The sequence below is a fragment of the Lissotriton vulgaris genome, unplaced genomic scaffold (assembly GCF_964263255.1).
Source record: "Lissotriton vulgaris unplaced genomic scaffold, aLisVul1.2 SCAFFOLD_1860, whole genome shotgun sequence".
In the NCBI taxonomy this organism is placed as follows: Eukaryota; Metazoa; Chordata; class Amphibia; order Caudata; family Salamandridae; genus Lissotriton; species Lissotriton vulgaris.
The window spans coordinates 204,062-222,612 of record NW_028253073.1 but is presented as its reverse complement, the minus strand read 5'-3'; positions in this window follow the sequence as shown (position 1 = coordinate 222,612).

Sequence of the window (18,551 nt, the reverse complement as noted above, 5' to 3'; positions counted from 1 at the left end):
AATGCAGCACTCTCACGAAATTCCAAAAGCACATCTTGCCGCCCTCAAAACGACCCTCAACGCGGCTGCCAGAATGGTCACTGGACTCAAGAAATTTGAGCACATCTTACCGGCACTAAGGGAACTCAAGTGGCTCCCAGTCGAAATGCGGGCTAATTTCAGAACAGCTTGTCTTACCCACAAAGCCCTTCACACCAGCAAACCTGAATATCTGGCAGCCAAACTCAAAAAAGCAGGGCAAAACAGGATCCTAAGAAGTTCTAACACCCTTCTACTCATTCCACTGAAAGCTCGTAAGCAAAAAACAGCGGCCAGATCATTTGCAGGAAAAGCGCCCAAAATATGAAACTCTATTCCCCCCAACATCAGAAATAACCCCTCCTTTACGAACTCCAAAAGCCAGCTCAAAATCCTGTTCCTTGACCGATCCCTAGTGAACCGATAGGTCTTGCTGGAGCGCTAACTATTGACTCAACACTCTGCCTTGCTTATACGTCAGCTAGCCCATATCCTTTTCTCTGGCACTGTATCCTCTCAGTTTCTGTATTTCGAGACTGTCCGCATCATTGTATGTGTGCTTAACATGTCCAGTAATTGTAAGCGCTCCGATACCCACCGGTCAGGCCAGCGCTATATAAAACTCCGAAATAAATTAAAAAAATTAATTTAAAAAAATCCGTCTGCACAAGAAGTGACATCACTGCATTTCTCATCATCTTTCTGACCAGGAAGTCTCATTGTTGGATTTCCCATCATTTATCTGCACAGGAAGTGACATCACTGGGTTCCCACCAACACAATCTTTAAAAAAAAGTCAAGCAAAAGGATTTAATTTCACTTCATCCATCTATTCAGTAAGTGACTTAACTGCATTTCCCATCATCCATCTGCACGGGAAGTGACATCACATCTTGCCTTCTTGTTACTTTAATCAGCTCTTTGGAGCAGACACCGATAAGGGCATTGCATATTTGGGCGTGTTAGGACGAGAAAAGGGCCTTGGGCTAGAACCCCTGCTCCACTGAAACCTTCATAGTAAGATTATAATCATGTGCCTCACACAGCAACCGCTATTGCTAATCCCCATGATCATAACCAGTTGTAACCAACCCAGACAGTCACATAGGATTTGCACAACATATAGACCCGACCTCATACATACCCCACTAACTTCCACACTCTCTCAAACTACAAAACATACATTTCAGCTCATTATCCTAATGTGCACTCTATAGGACTCCACGCACCAGATACCACAGACCTCATCACCTGTTGCATGCTTGACACCCTCTTCATCACAGAAACATTGGTCATGCCCACATTTTCAGACATGCTAGATGTCCTCCTTCCTATAGGACCAAAGGCTACAGCATCCATTATGTGGCCCTGCACATAAGAAGGGAGGGCCATAAGTTCTCCTGGTCCTGCACACTAGGCTAGAAAGTGACACTCAAGTCCATGGATTTGCTGATATGCCAGTTACCTCTCTGTGCAATCCAGACCGCTACCTTCCATTCATCTACAGGCCTCCCAGGCAGAATAATTATGTTATTGATAGGTTTTCAGATCTCCTTACCCCCTCATCCATTCAACATGCCCACACCACCCTCTTGGTTGAATTCAACTTCTTGGGCAAGGCAAGCTAAAAAGAACCCATAAAAAACAGACACCACTCTTCAACCTCATTGATATACTCAACGTGATGCAGCATTTCGCACAATCAACACACTCCAAGAGCCACATGTGCGATCTTTCTACTCAACATCACCAATAATTCAAAGCACACCACACATACCCTTGGACTGGAGTGACTACTCTACCATCCCTATCTACCTGCTCAGCTTCATACCAACAAACCAAGGTCAACACAAAAGAGAAGGCCATACCATGAGATCCTTCAAAGACTTCTTCATAAACAACTAAAGCTTGAACTCATCTCTCACTCTAGAAACTCCACATCTGAATTCAATACCTTTCTAAATAACTTACACAATGTTTTAGAAGGCTATGTCAATGTCTATGTGCTAATTACAGATTGCTAGTGAAGGCAAATCCTTCAGCATTCTGGTATACTAAAGACCTTGCTAACAATAACTGATCAATTTGCAGACAGGAAAGAAAATTGAAGAAAAACAGAACTCCTTAGGACCTCTTGATAATGAAAGCCCTCCATGCTGCATTCAGACAGTTCACCACATCAGCTTAAAAAATGTACTATGCCATCAACATCAAATAGATGATCAACAGAAGAAGAACTATGTTCTAAACAAACACTGCATCAACCCCCTTCCAGACATTTATATTCTTCTCGCCCCAGAACAACTGCTTATTTAGTGAAGAATACAGAATATCTGGCAGCACTTCATCAATACCAAGCCTGTTTCATCTCTCACACCCAACCCTTCCCACATAATCCAGCAATGGTCAGCCTTCAGAGCCCTGTTTCTCCCAGATCTGGCTTAACTACTGGCTTATCTACTCAAGTCCCTCAATGTTACTTACAATCATCCTTCACCAAAGCACTATGTTGAACATCCTCACTTAATCCTATGTACCATTTTTAATGTCTCCCTCACTCAAGGCATAGTCCCAGAAGCTCTCAAGACTGGCAGATCCGCCCCAATCCTCAAGAAACCTACACTAGACCCTGAAGACCTCGGCCTATCACTCACCCACCATTCATCAGCAAGATCATTGAAAAGCAATTTACTCTAAGATCACATCAATGCAAAGCATCTACGGCACGTCTACCATTCTGATTTCAGAATATGCTGCCACCTTACACATCATAGATGCATAGATGATACCCTCTTAACCACAGATGAAGATGCCCCCTGCCACCTGGTAATGTTGGACTTCTCAGCTGCCTTTGACACAGTCAACTTTCCCACCTTCATACGAGTCATGAATCAGATTGGCAGGACATTTCCTTCACTGGTTTTCCTCCTACCTGGCCAACTGACACCAGTTTGTTCACAAGGGCACCTCTAGGTCACCAAAGATCCCTCACATGTCGTCCCTCAAGCTTCTGGGCTGTCTCCTGTAATTGTCAACCCCTTTATGGAGCCACTTGTTGCTCTACTCAAATGTAACAGCATAAGGATTCACCAATATGCTTATGATGCACAACTCTACATGAAAGTCTTATCTGCTCCAGACATCTAGAGCATCAAGGACTGCTTGCACATCATACAGACTTGGATGTCCAGTGTCTACCTGAAGTTCAACTAAACCAAAATAGATTTCCTATTATTTGCCAAGAACAGCAAACATGATACAGTTTAAACCTGTCTCAATGACAAGAACCTTGATGACTTTGAACCTCAACTCTCACCCCTATGAAAGGCCCAAGGTACCCCCTTGGGCAGGGTGCAGTGTATGTGAAAGGTAGAGCATGTACTTGTGTAGGTGACATGCTCTGGTAGTGAATTACAGCCAATTTCGTTTTTCACTGCTGCAAGGCTATCTTGCTCCATAGGCTAGCATGGGGGATGCTGGCTACAGTGGCTACCAGCATATCTTCCCATAAGAGCAAGATAGGACATAAAAGTCTGGTATCCCTGAACTCAGAATTTAATAACACACCTTTTAGGAAAGGTGGTTTCTAACCTCTGTGTTTGAGAATAGCACTTTTAGAAAGTTGCTGTTCCCTTGTCTGACTTTTCTGTGTGCCTTGGCCTGTTTGTGAATTGACTGTCTGGTTTGAGAGTGACTGGGGCTGAGGATTCCCCAGGAGGCTGGCTGAGTCAGCCCTAGGCTGAATGACTGCATTTGCAACTTGAGTGGTGGGAGGAGATAGCACCTGGGCCTGATTAGGGCTGTGCCTGCCTTCCACTGTGCTGGCTCCATCTCCTGCTGGGCTGCTGACGACCCTGCCCCTCACTCTGAAAGGAAAGGAGAAGCCAGGAAAACAAAGTGCTCAAGGAACACCCAGAACTGGTTCAGACCGGGCTCAGAGCCCTCCTGCACAAAGGGAACAAAGACTTATGCCAGTTCAAAGCTTGTCGATAACCAGCCGAGCCACTTCCAACACTGGCTTGAAATAGAACCTCTTAAATGTGGAATCCGAGGACCAATCTGCCGCTCTCATCAGATCCTCAAGCCTAGCCCCAAGGGCAAAAGCCTTAGAGGCCATGGCTCCTCTTGCGGAATGAGCCCCAAATTGCTTTGTATCAATCCCCGCCTCCTGCATCACCCAAAGCACCCACCTGGCGATCGTCGGGGAAGAAACAGTCTTGTACGGTTTAAGTAGGGCAATCAGAAGTTGTCTTTCGCCCGGAGTGCAAGTGTCATCAGTCATATCCTCATAAGCACGGAGGCACTGCACCACACACAGTTTAGGGGAATCCGGAAAGGCTGGATATGAAATAACCCGAGTACGGGTCTTGGTTCGTCTGTTCACAGGAAAAGACACCCCATCCAGGGAAAAAACTCTGGCCGTGATGTCAAGAGCCCGCACGTCCGAGACTCGCCTGCAGGACACCAGGCACAACAACATCGCCAACTTAGCTGTAAGTTCTTTACGGGAGAGAAACCTATTCGGCTGCCACGAAAAAAATAGATTCAGAACCCTGTTCACGTCCCACAGGACGGAGTATCGTGGTTCAGGTGGCAACGAGAGACGGATCCCTCTCAACAATCTGCACACCAAAGGGTGCTCCCCAATCGGGGAACCTTGCACCAAATCATGGCCAGCCGAGATCGCGGATCGGAACATATTGATGGACCGATAGGCTAAGCCTTCTTCTTCAGACCGGCAAGGAAATTGAGGACCTGCACTACATCTGTCCCCACGGGATCAAGACTCAGTTGCATACACCAGCGACGCCACCTATGCTATGCCGATCGGTATCTCTTGGTCGTGTTATCCGCCCATTCTTTGGAAAGCAGGTCCTCTGCCTTTCCCGAAAGGCCAGGGAGCGTCCAGCGATGCCGGAGATCCTCCAAGCCATCAGCCTCAGTGATCCCGCCTGCACCAAACGCTGGGGAGTCCCTTCCGGACTGAGCAGAATGTGAGCAGATTGGGGGGGTAGGATTGGAAAATCCCAAGAAAGTTCCAGAAGAACCGGAAACCAAACTTGAGACCTCCACCAAGGCATGATCAGCACCATCTCTGCCAACTGACGACGCAGATGGCGCCAACACTCGCGTTATCATTGAAAACGGGGAAACCGCGTACCCCTTCTCGTTTGACCAATCCTGGAGGAAGGCGTCCGTTGCCTCCGCCAACGGATCCGGACGCCAACTGAAGTACCTTGGAAGTTGATGATCCAGGCGAGACGCAAACAGGTCCACTGTGAAGGGGCCCCACTTGTCCGCCAATAGAGCGAAGACTTGAGGGTCCAACTTCCAGAACCTGGTGTCTAGCAGGTCCTGGGAGTGCTAATCTGCCACCTCGTTCTGCTGGCCCGGCAATTACACCGCCGTGACCGACACCTGATGTTCCAGACAGAAGTGCCAAAAATCCCGTGCCAGGTCCGCCAGCAACTTGGATCTGGTTCCACCCAGATGATTGATATACCGGACCGCAGACACGTTGTCCATCGGTAATAGGACACACGACTTCACCCTGTCATTCGTACAACATTGGACGGCAAAAGATCCCGCAAGCAATTCCAAACAATTGATATGCAAAGACTGCTCTTGGGCAGACCAGGCGCCACCCGTGGAAAAATCCCAGCGCCTGGCTCCCCAGCCGAATCGACTGGCGTCGGACTCGATGACTATATCCGGGGCCGACCCGAAGATCGCACGGCCGTTCCAGGCCTCCCTGTGCGACAGCCACCACTGCATCTCGCCCCTCACCTTCTCCGACAGCGGGATGAGCTGAGAGTACGTCAGTCCCTTCCGGAGGTGGTACGTCTTCAGACGCTGCATCGCACGATAATGGAGGGGACCCGGGAAAATGGCCTGAATTGAGGATGACAGAAGGCCTACCAAACGCGCCAAGTGGCGAAGTGATATGAGCAGCCTCGCCAGAGACTGTCGCAGCTCGTGTACTATCGCCTGATCAACCGCCCTGTAGATGCTATCATCTACTGCCTGGTAGAAATCATTCGTCCCATGGGTACGTAGTTCAGAGGGTCCCCCTCTGGATACTGGCCATGGTCCTCCTGCATGATGAGTTAAATCAGGCTCTGCAGGGGACCCAGGAATGGCGCAGTAATTAACAAGGCCGTAACCGGCGCCAAGCTTTAACTGGGAGGCAGCCCAGACAATGTGGGGGCACCAAAAGGAGAAAAGATAGAAGTGGTTGCAGTGAGTCACTGGGACCATCCCTGGGGGAACATCCGTTTTTCATCTCAATAAAATAAGAGGATTCCACACAGTTTTGTCCGTAATGTGAAGAAGGATCTGTTTATTCTTTATGTTATTTTTCAAAAAAGTTCATATTGCATTATTCCATACTTTTGTTAATGAGGCTTCATTGTTTTATCATCATTTCCAATGCATTTCGGGCTAAAGCATAGCCCTTCATCAGGGAAAAACCCTTGAAATGCTGTTGGCAGTTGGGAGCTTCAGTTAACGTCCGTACCGACCTGCGGAGAACCCATAAAGACAATTAACATTGATTAACAGTAGCTGTGCACCCATCCACATCAACTTTTTGCAAATCAATTAGGCACCAAAAGGAGCACACAACTTTAAGGGGTGCTAACCCCAAGGGACGCTTTCACCCTTATCTATACAGAGGGCACCACCTGGACAGAAGCGTCCCACTGCACCACAAACACTTGACTGGTGCCAATTACAACCCCGCAGGGTGTCAAATCCAGAACATACAACCCAGGGGTGTCAGTCCGGGTGATAGGGGCAAAAAACGGCACTCACTTGTGGCAAAATCGGGTAAAAAACGCTCTCTCGCCCTGCCACAGAGGTGTAAGCGCCGCCTAGCGGCGGAAGGACCACACACACCAGTCACTGGGCCTCCAAAATCCCGTTAGGATCGCACAAAGCGTCGCGCGATTGACAGGGGACTCAGTAAGGGCAGAAAACGTTAGCGCAAGCTAAGAATGGCCAAAACGCCCCTTCAAAAGCCCCAAACCCAGGTGAGACAAGAAAAAGACACTTGCTGCTGAGCAGCGAAGAAAGAGGAAGAGGAGGCAGCAGAGGAGCATGATGGGGGCTGCAATGGTTACAGAGACTGACAAAGTACTTATGTTTTAAGTTCCTGTTTTCCCAAGTGTTCATGGGTAAAGTAGTTTATATGTGTTTTCTTGCTGCTGTGGAAAATAAAGTGAAGAAAGTAAGGCATAATCCGAAGCCTCCGGTCCTGCCATAGAATCCTTTGTATCTGAGCGTAGTTTTTCAGTCAGGCAGGGCAGCTATTACTCTAGAACAATCAAGCTGGCCCAGGGGGCGCCTCAGGGCTCTATATTGAGCCCAACACTGTTTAAACTCTATGTCGTCCCCCTGGCTAAAATCTCGGATACATTTGGGATTAATGCCCTGTCCTATGCTGATGACACCCAGCTGGTGGTCTCTCTCACACAAGCCCGGGTCGGAGCTGCCTCCAACTTTGTATCCTGCCTTCAAGAACTGGCTGAATGGATGGCAAATAACTGCGTACGGTTGAATGGCAGCAAGGGATCACTGAAACAATATCGAGGTCAAGATTATCGAGTTACAAAAATATCGAGGTAAAAATATAGAATACCAAAATATTGACCTCCTTTCTCCAAACGGGTAGGTACAAAAATATCGAATCAAAAATATTGATGTAAAAAATATAGTTAGTCAAAATATCAAATTTTTTAAAATGCTGTAAATTGATTAAAAATAAATGAAAAAATAAATATAATTAACTTAAACATACTTAAAATACTTAAATAACTTTAAAATTAATAAATAATTAATGTAAGTCAAAAAATACAAATTGATTTGTTAATACACACACATATATATATATATATATATATATATATATATATATATATATATATATACATACACAATATTAATAACAAATTTACAATATTTTTACCGTAGGATAGCGGAAAAGGTAAAATTTACTATAACCACTCCAGTGAGTGCAACAGTAGGGAAAACATTGAATAGCCGCAGGGTAAAATTTACTATTCCTACTCCAAAGAGTGCAACAGTAGGGAAAGCGTTGGATAGCGTAGGGGGTAAAAATCACTATTCCCACTCCAAAGAGTGCAACAGTAGGGAAAGTGTTGGATCGCATAGTAGTAAAAATTACTATTCCCACTCCAATGAGTGCAACAGTAGAGAAAGCGTGGATAGCGGGAGGGTAAAAATGACTATTCCCACTCCAGAGAGTGCAACAGTAGGGAAAGCGTTGGATAGCGGGAGAGTTAAAATTACTATTTCCACTCAAGAGAGTGCAACAGTAGTGAAAGTGTAGGATAGCATAGGGGTAAAAATTACTATTCCCACTCCAAAGAGTGCAACAGTAGGGAAAGTGTTGGATAGCATAGTAGTAAAAATTACTATTCCCACTCCAGTGAGTGCAAACGTAGAGAAAGCGTTGGATAGCGGGAGGGTAAAAATTACTATTCCCACTCCAGAGAGTGCAACAGAAGGGAAAGCGTTGGATAGCGGGAGAGTTTAAATCACTATTCCCACTCAAGAAAGTGCAACAGTAGTGAAAGTGTTGGATAGCGTAGGGGTAAAAATTACTATTCCCACTCCAGTGAGTGCAACAGTAGGGAAAGCGTAGGATAGCGTAGGGGTAAAAATTGCTATTCCCACTCCAAAGAGTGCAACAGTAGGGAAAGTGTTGGATAGCGTAGGAGTAAAATTACTATTCCCACTCCAGTGAGTGCAACAATAGAGAAAACGTTGGATAGCGCTAGGGGTTAAAATTACTATTCCCACTCCAGAGTGCAACAGTAGGGAAAGCGTCGGATAGCAGGAGAGTTAGAGTTACTATTCCAACTCCAAAGAGTGCAACAGTAGGGAAAGTGTTGGATAGCGTAGGGGTAAAAATTACTATTCCCACTCCAAAGAGTGCAACAGTAGGGAAAGTGTCGGATAGCTTAGGGGTAAAAATTACTATCCCCACTCCAAAGAGTGCAACAGTAGGGAAAGTGTTGGATAGCATAGTAGTAAAAATTACTATTCCCACTCCAGTGAGTGCAAATGTAGAGAAAGCGTTGGATAGCGGGAGGGTAAAAATTACTATTCCCACTCCAGAAAGTGCAACAGTAGGGAAAGCGTTGGATAGCGTAGGGGTAAAAATTACTATTCCCACTCCAAAGAATGCAACAGTAGGGAAAGTGTTGGATAGCGTAGGAGTAAAAATTACTATTCCCACTCCAGTGAGTGCAACAATAGAGAAAACGTTGGATAGCGCTAGGGGTCAAAATTACTATGCCCACTCCAGAGAGTGCAACAGTAGGGAAAGCGTTGGATAGCAGGAGAGTTAGAATTACTATTCCCACTCCAAAGAGTGCAACAGTAGGGAAAGCGTTGGATAGCGTAAGGGTAAAAATTACTATTCCCACTCCAGTGAGTGCAACACTAGGGAAAGCGTTGGATAGCGTAGGGGTAAAAATTACTATTCCCACTCCAAAGAGTGCAACAGTAGGGAAAATGTCGGATAGCATAGGGGTAAAAATTACTATCCCCACTCCAAAGAGTGCAACAGTAGGTAAAGCATTAGATAGCGTAGGGGTAACAATTACTATTCCCACTCCAGTGAGTGCAACAGTAGGGAAAGCGTTCGATAGCGTAGGGGTAAAATTTACTATTCACACTCCAGAGAGTGCAACAGTAGGGAAAGTAAATACTTCATATATGAATAAAAATAAATTACATGTTAATACCAAATACAAAGTAATTAAACATAATTTACAATTTTATATAATATAATAATTAATCAATTAAAAATACAAAATAAATACCTATTGATACAAATTATTTACCAATTAACAATTAATTAATTAACAATTTAAAATGTAATAAAAAATTACAACAAAACAAAACCAATAAATAAATAACAATATTTAAGTATTTACAATTAAATTACTTCCCACCCTTTTCCCCTATAAACCCACAACCCGCTACAGATTTTTTAAACTAATAATTAAAATTAATTACCAATTATATTTCAATAATTACCAATAAAAAATGTATATATCAATTAATTCCAAATAAATACCAATAAATAAATAAAAAAATATCATTAGTTATAATTAAATTACTTCTCACCCTATTGCCCTATAAAACCACAACCCGCTACAGAAAATACATTAATAAAATGTACATAATTATCAATTGATCAATTAATTAAAATTAATTACCAATTATATTTTAATTAATTACCAATTAAAAATTTAAATATCAAGTCAATATAAATACCAATAAATAAATTTAAAAATTCAAATATTTATATTTAAATTACTTCCCACCCGATTCCCCTATAAACCCACAACCCGCTACAGAATTATATTACGCAAAAATTAACTACAATTAAATTAATTAATTAAAATAAATTATAAAATAAATATACACTTTTCACACATATACTAACATAAAAAATACTTTAATAAATTAATATTAACTTACTTACCTCAAATTCGATATTTTTGTTGTCTATATTCTGTCCATTCTATATTTTTGTTGTCTATATTCTGTCATTCTATATTTTTGTTGTCTATATTCTTTCATTCTATATTCTGTCCATTCGATATTTTGTCCATTCTGTATTTTTGATTCAATATTAATGCTATTCTATTCGATATTTTGGTAGTCTATATTCTGTCCATTCCATATTGTGTCCAATTCTATAATTTTAACTCGATATTAATGTAACTCGATATTAAAAACTCGATATTTTGAGTGTATACCGGCAGCAAGACCGAGGTGTTGGTAATAGGGAAGGCTCCATCAGTATGGACCTCGGCATGGTGGCCCCAGTCATTGGACCCGACTCCCACACCTCGTGAACAAACTAAAAACCTTGGGGTTTGGGTGGATACCAAGCTGTCTTTTGATTACCATACCAGGCGATTGGCAGGCGCCTGTTTTGGCATTTTAAGGAGTCTACGAAAACCCTTGATGCCCTCCCCACTGTTTCTAGAAAAATTCTTGTTCATGCATTGGTAACCTCTCGCCTAGATTATGGCAATCTTCTGTATCTGGGTGCAACTGCCAGATGCTTGCAGCGTTTTCTGTGCATACAGAATGCAGCAGCAAGATTAGTTCTCATGCTCCCGAAGCGGGCCTCAGCTACTGGTGCGCTGGCCTATCTACACTGGCTTCCCATTAGGGAGAGAGTAAAGTTCGAAGCTTTGCGTGTGAGCCATCGGATCCTACAAAGAAAGGGGCCCACATACCTGCACGATTTTCTAACTCCTTACGTACGACTAGACTGTTAAGGTCCAGCGGGATAGGTAGGGTGTTTATTTCCAGAATCAAGAGAGCCCGGATGGGTGGGCGCTTGTTTCGTTACCTTGCTGCCCAGTTGTGGAACACGCTCCCTCAGGCACTCCGGCTCGGTCTTCCGGAAAGGTCTGAAGAGGCATCTATTTGCTGCTTTTTAAATGGTTTTGTTGGTTTGAGCTGTTGTTTCTTTCTGCTACCGTAGCGAGGCGATACACTGGTCTCAGTGTAACCTGGCGCTTTACAAATGTAACTATTATTTATTATTATTATTATTATTATTAAAGGGCTTCTCTCCTTGCTACCAGGCGGCCCTCTCAAGGCGACATGTTTAAGTCTGGTTCGCTCGAACTTGCGTCCGAGTCTGCTTCCGGAATTTGTAACGACACCACCGGTGCCTCCCAAGCTCGCGCCATCTCTAAGGCTTTTTTGCTATTAGCTCGGGTTGTCTGCTGTATTCTCGTAGTCCCTTCACACTGTGCCCATTAAGCCACATCGCTGCGGCGGCTATTCCGCTGCAGCGCTACATACAGCTACCCCATGGTGGTCAAACCTTATTCTGCCCAATCATGCAGCACTCCCCAGTCACCTCCATGCTGCAGAGTGGCAGATATTACTAGCGGGATCTCAGGGGCGTATGGTCGTGTTATTTGCTCTCGCTGCTGGCTCCTATTCCAGCAGAGATAAGCGTTAACAGTTCGTGGGTGAGTGAGGCGGACGGGATTGGCAACTGCAATAACAGTTTTGAGAGCATCAGTCTAGCGTCCTGGGTCCTGTCTATATCAGTCGCATCTCGGAAGGTCCAGGCAATCGCCTGAGTAAGCCACTGCAACTGCGCCGCTAAATAATATGTTTCAAAATCAGGGACTGCTAAGCCTTCCACCGATTTTGGGTACATCATCGTATTTAGCAACACCCTCCGTCTGCCCGATGCCCAGAGGAACCCTACTATAAGTGAGCGGAGCTACTTAAAACCAGATGCAGGAATCCAAATGGGCAAAGTTCTAAAATAATATATCAGCCAAGGCAGCACTATCATCTTAAGGAGGGCCACCCGCCCGGCCACCGACAGAGGGAGTGTGCCCCAGAATTTGACGCAACCCCTGAACCCTCTAATGGCTCTACCCACGTTGCCCTCCAGTAGGTCGGATTGGGTGTGGTAGATGTGGGTGCTGAGGTACGCCAGGCACTGACGCTCCCATTGTATCCCCAGAGTTGTCGACGGTCCGTCGACCATAGGTGCTGCGGGAAACAGGCAGATCTTCGCCCAGTTTACCTTAAGGCAAGCAAGTACTCCAAGATCAGCCAGAGTGATTTTGCCCTGCGAAGGGCATCGTCCGTGTCCTCCAAAAACACAAGGAGATCGTCAGCATAGAGTGCAATATGGTGGACACCGCCGCGCACCAGAAGCCCCTGACAATGGAGGCCCGTCCTGGCCTGGGCCGCCAGCGGCTCCATGGTTTAATGGACTACTTATGGGGGAGTTTAAGGTTTATAAGTTTAACAAACTGTGGCCTTAAAACCCCAAAGAGCATCTATCTATCCCTATCAAAAATGTTTGTGTAAGGGGAAGGGTGGTTCATGTACAAAGGTTATGAAATCACACATGTTTTCACCATCACAGGAATTACTTCCTAGAACCTTTGAAAATAATACCGGTTGACTGGAAGTGCAAAGATATAGCATATAAATAAAAGGTAAACACTGAGGCCAGATCATGAAGCATCACATCAGTGCAACACATTTCAGATCAGTGCATCACATTTTGAGTGGCCAGACCTGTTTTCACTGAAAACAAGGGGGCTTATTTACAAGCCCCTTGCTCCACCAGTGCACCATTTTTGTGACGCACCGCTGGCGCAACCTCCTGCCCCATAATTAAAAGGACACGTAAAGCCACCCTGCTTGGCTTTTCCTGTCCTTGTAAATATTGCCCCTTCTCACGCAACACTTTGCGTGAAAGGGGCGTGACATGAGTGTTGCTGTGGGTGTTACCGGCAACACCCATGTTTTCTTGAGCACTTCCATATTTACGAGAATTGGTAAACCTGGAAATGCGTTGGAATGCTACAAGGCACAACAAGGAGAAATATTTACATTTCTCCTCGTTTTTCCCCCTTTCTAGGGGTGGGGCATTCTGCAGTACACATTGGAAGAGGAAATCACCTCTTTTTTTTGTTATTGTTTCTGTGAAGGAAGGTACTCTTTCCTGCACAGAAAGAATCTCTGTGCAACGCAGGCACCCTTACACCATTGCGCAAAGGTGCCTGTGTGGCGCATGGCATTTCGATTGGGCCCCAGCGCAGGGGAATGCACAGGGATGTGTCATATTGTTATAAATATGATGCATCTTTGTGCTTTGAAAATGCCGCAGCGTTGCACAGCCAAAGGGCTTGAAGTGCAGCGCTGTGGCACTTTTTTGTAGATAAGGCCCAAGATGGGCAACTGGCTGCAAAATAACAAATACTATTGCCATGGTAATTACCATTCCTACATAAATTGTCCCAAATCGTGCACTGCTAATTTGCGGGAGAGCATTGTGCACTCCTAAAATACAACTCATTCGGGATCAGGCCCACACAGATAACAGACACTAAAGAACCAACTACAAAACGAACAAAAGCTGACAGCATACTTACCTATCAACTCATATTGATAAATTCTACAGGACACAATACAGTCTATCGAGGTTTTGAGCAGCGCACAGGCCTAGCATATAAAGTAGGTTCTGGAACCAAAATAAGAGTGGTCCCCATTAGTGAATTAAAAAACTAAAAAAGTGGCCCATGTTTGCAAATTGGGGCAGTTTTTAACTTACACTGTATATGCGTTTTGCAAGGTATGGTAGTCTGCATGGGTTTGTGTTTGCTTCATGCAATGTTTGTTTTAATATCAGGCAAATGAAAAGTAAAAACTGGCCCAGAAGACAATAAAACGGCCCACAAACAGGCAAAAAACCATCCCACACAGTGACTTGTCAAACCAAACCTTCAGGCATTGCCTGATAGCCATATAGGTCAGTCTGACCCTGGGCCTTAGGACTTGTGAGGATCATTTGGCACACTATTTCTTTTTTATCACATTTATATCAGTGGTTGTAAAATCTTCTATTTGTGGATGAAAACAATTGGTAAGAACGCACCAGTTTGAAAAAGAGTGCGTTTGTAAGTTTGGCAAACACATTTTGAAGATTAATTTTTTTACAATTACAGATACCGGCTCATAAATCAAATGGCCTTCGAGGGTTGTGTAACGACTATTGTGATCTCGTGTTAACAAATTCAAAAGAAAAAAAGCCTACAGAGAAAGAGCCATGACTCACGGGGATGCACTCCCTTTTCTGCACATGTCTCTCCTCAGCAGTTTCCCAACCTTCGCCTCTGGAGCTGCTCTGGTGTTTTTTCTGCTTTGTGGGAGACAATAACTGACATTTTATGGTAAATGGAAGAAAGAGCACAGCCGAGCTGAAAAAAACACACTAATGCATTGACACCAACTTGCCCTCTATTGTTGAAAATGAGCAGGCAATCACGACTGTTCATCAAAAGGCTCCTAATGCAGTTAAAGCATTCAGCTATAATTTCTCCTTGCATTTATAATTACTGTCATAGACTGCACACCTCAGTGAGCAGATTAAAGCTATAAATTATTTAGCCCGCGCTTAAGATGAGAAACTTGATTTGTCTGGCAGCAGTTATTTTTTAGAGAGCTTGACACTTCACATAAAAATGACTCGACTTGATGAAGAACAATGCCGTTTTACCAATGCAGTGATTTTAAATCAGCCGTTTACCACGCCCTGCTGAAATCGCAGAGCAATTTGTTAAATGATATATAGGCCACCACAATACTTTCCTGTGTTAGGCAAACCAAAATAGAACCATTTCGCCGGAGGTGGGGAGTGAGCAAGGGACGTACTGGTAGGAAATCGACGTAAATGTTACCCCAAATAACCCCTACCACAGATTCAGAACCTAGATCTATTGTGTAATATACAACCCTTTCAATGGATCTCACTCCTGCATATACTTTTGTCTTTTGTACCTCTTCGGTGAAACGTTTGTATATCATGAGGATATATTGGACGCTTTTATTGAAACGGCACAGGTATAAAAATAACATATTTCACAGGAAACCTTAAAATATGAGAAATATTTCATGGTTCACTGTGTGAATATTCTGCAGGGCTTTATCACTGTCAGGGATACTAGGATTGTGAAGTAAGATTATGACAATTATATAGAAAGGTTATATACATTGTGCTGCAAAACAGTCACACTATGCAGCACATTGTCTAGGCCTATCATTTTGATCAACTTTTTTTTGTGAAATCTCCAAATTATGTGGCAAATTATGAGGCAAATGGTAGGTAAGTGATGCAGCCACAGAATCACACAAATCTACTTATCCTCACTATTGTCCATTGTTTTATCAACAACCTATTCATGAAAGACAAACCTAAACATTCTAATTTCAATCAGTGTCCACAGATAGCTGTACTTTGAGAAAAAATGCTGTTTCAAGCTAATTACACCAAAGCACACCTGTAATATTAAAAATATATGTAATATGGTCGTATTTTACGATCTTGAGGTTCTGGAGACATTTACAAACCACTCAGTCACAGCACCCCTCAATGGAAATATTGGACCATTTTAAACATTTACCTATATGCCTTACCTATTGGCGGTCACCAGAAGGTAGTTATAGTTAGGACCATGTTTCGAAAGAAAAAGCATATATCTTTGGCATTGTTTGATGAATTTTCACCAACTTTTAGAAACAAAGGGGCACTTGTGATGCTTCCGTGGCGATAGGGGCCTTGCCTTATGTACAAGGCACCGTTATGCCACTTAACGTGGCTTAACACTGCCTTGTACAGAATGCCCCCTTTCACGCTATGGTTAGCGTGAAAGGGGCGTGCAGTGGGTGTTGGGTGGGCGATCCACCACAACACCCATTCATTTCGAAGCTGCCCCCTATGTACAAGGGTGGCATATATAGGACGCAGCAACAAAAGTTGGCGAAACGAGGAGAAATACATTATTTCTCCTCGTTTTTGCTTTTTCCATGTGTGCTGCCTTGTGTTGCACACATGGAAAAAGCAAAACGCTGTGGTTTGTTTATGTACAGGAAGATGTCCCTTCCTGTACATAAACAAACCTTTAAAAAAATTCCATTTTGTCACTTTCATGTGTGCTGTATTAAGCAGCACACAATAAAGTGACAGAATTGTAATTTAAGATTGTTTATGTGCCGGAAGGGACACCTTCTTACACATCAACAATGCTCCCCTGCGGGGGGCGTGGCTAGCGGCCGAACATGGCGGCAGCATAGAGGACTAGCTCCGGCTGGGAAGCGGCCTCTCCAACTATCCGTACATTAATCCGTGGTTGAATCTTACCTCAGACGGAGGCACCAAACGCCCGAGACCGGGCGGAACTGGCAGCTGGTTCCCGGACGAAAATCAGAGGCCGGATGACGGAGTTATCGTCGAGTGCTGACTCGATCGCAACACAGGCCTGACTCCGGGGAATCCAGTGGCGAGTGAAGCCGACCGGAAGTGCGGTCTGTCCGGCTGCCCCAGACCGGAAGTGATCGGGTCGGGAGAAACACCCCGCGACACGACCAGCGAGCAAGATCCCTGCCTTAGTACGGAACGTGTGCCGTAATTGAAAGCGGTTCGTAGAAGGAGGCGTCCAAGGATTATCTGGACTACCGAGGAAATAACATTCTGCCGGACAGGCGCAGGCCGTCTGCTCCGTTGCGATTATCGGGGCGTCTATCCCCATTGCTACGAGAGCTTCTCTTTGGATCGGACAGTGGGCCACGTGGTAACGGCGGCTGATCCTTTTGCTCCCTCGCTCCGAAGAACTGTACTACCCGCGACCGCACTATGGCTGGGAAAGGTGCTAAAGGTGGTACGACTCAGACGCGTATTGAACGATACACTAACGATAAAACCGCTTCCCCTCCGGCGGATGGACGGCATTCCTCCACGAAAACAGTGGACAATGTGGGAACAAAGAAGGCGACGCTGGATGATGTTATGAAGGCCCTCACGCAGGTCCAAACGACGGTGGGCTCCATCTCGACCGAAATAACCCTCATCCGAGCGGATCTTCACAAAATGGCCGAGAAAGTAAGTTCATTGGAATTGGTCACGAAATCGCTGGTTGAGGATGTGTCGGAACTACAGACGGCCATGGAGGCGGTAATGGCGGAGAACAAAATCCTAAAAGACAAGCTGGACGACCAAGAAGGACGCTCCAGACGAAACAACGTACGTATTCTTGGTGTTCCAGAGTCGGAAGGCACGAAAGCGATGGATCTGTATGTGAAAGGCCTCATTAAAACGCACCTTCAACCTAAAGGACTGTCGGCCTTCTTTTCAGTCGAAAGGGCGCACAGAGTCCCGGGCGGTCAGCCTAAACCAGGGGCTTCACCCAGACCGATCCTAGCGAGACTATTTAATTTCCGGGACGTCATCCTTCAAGCGGCACGGGTCTCACCACCTGTGAAAATTCTGAACTCTACAGTGGCGTTCTTCCCGGACTACACGGCGGAGGTGGCCAGGCGGCGGAAAACTTTCCTGGACGTTAAAAAAGAACTCAGGAGACGAGAACTTCAATATTCTATGATCTTTCCGACCAAGCTCAAGGTGGTGGCGGAGAACAGGACCTGGTTTTTCGACAACCCAGAGACTGCACGAGACTGGCTGGACGGCTGGCGTCCTGCCTCCCAATCTCGCCGCCCTGGTCGAACTAAAAATGGCCACCACTCGACTGACCGGGACGACGCTGGAGACGCTGATATGAATAGTGGCAGAAGCTCGCGAGTGAGAGACAATGTCGATGCAATCCAGGAGTTAGACTTATGAACACTCGACAGGTATGAGACATTCTTGTTTGGGACTGTGGCCGGAACCGCCATGGACACTGGGCTGAGGGCCTCTGCAGAGGGTATGAGGGGTCGCTAATTCCGGAGTACTCCTCGCCCCCAACGAGCAAGTAACTGTGTGTTTTTCTTGGGGTGGGTCTAAGCACTCTGCTAAATTGGGGTGGCGGGCAGTTTTGAGTCCGTGTAGCAGGGAAGCAGGGCAGGTGGGAGTTCGGGGAACGGGGGGGTTTCAACGAGTTGTTAGTCTGTATTGTTTGGCTCTACTGATCAACTGGATGTTTCTCATAGTCACACGATACCGA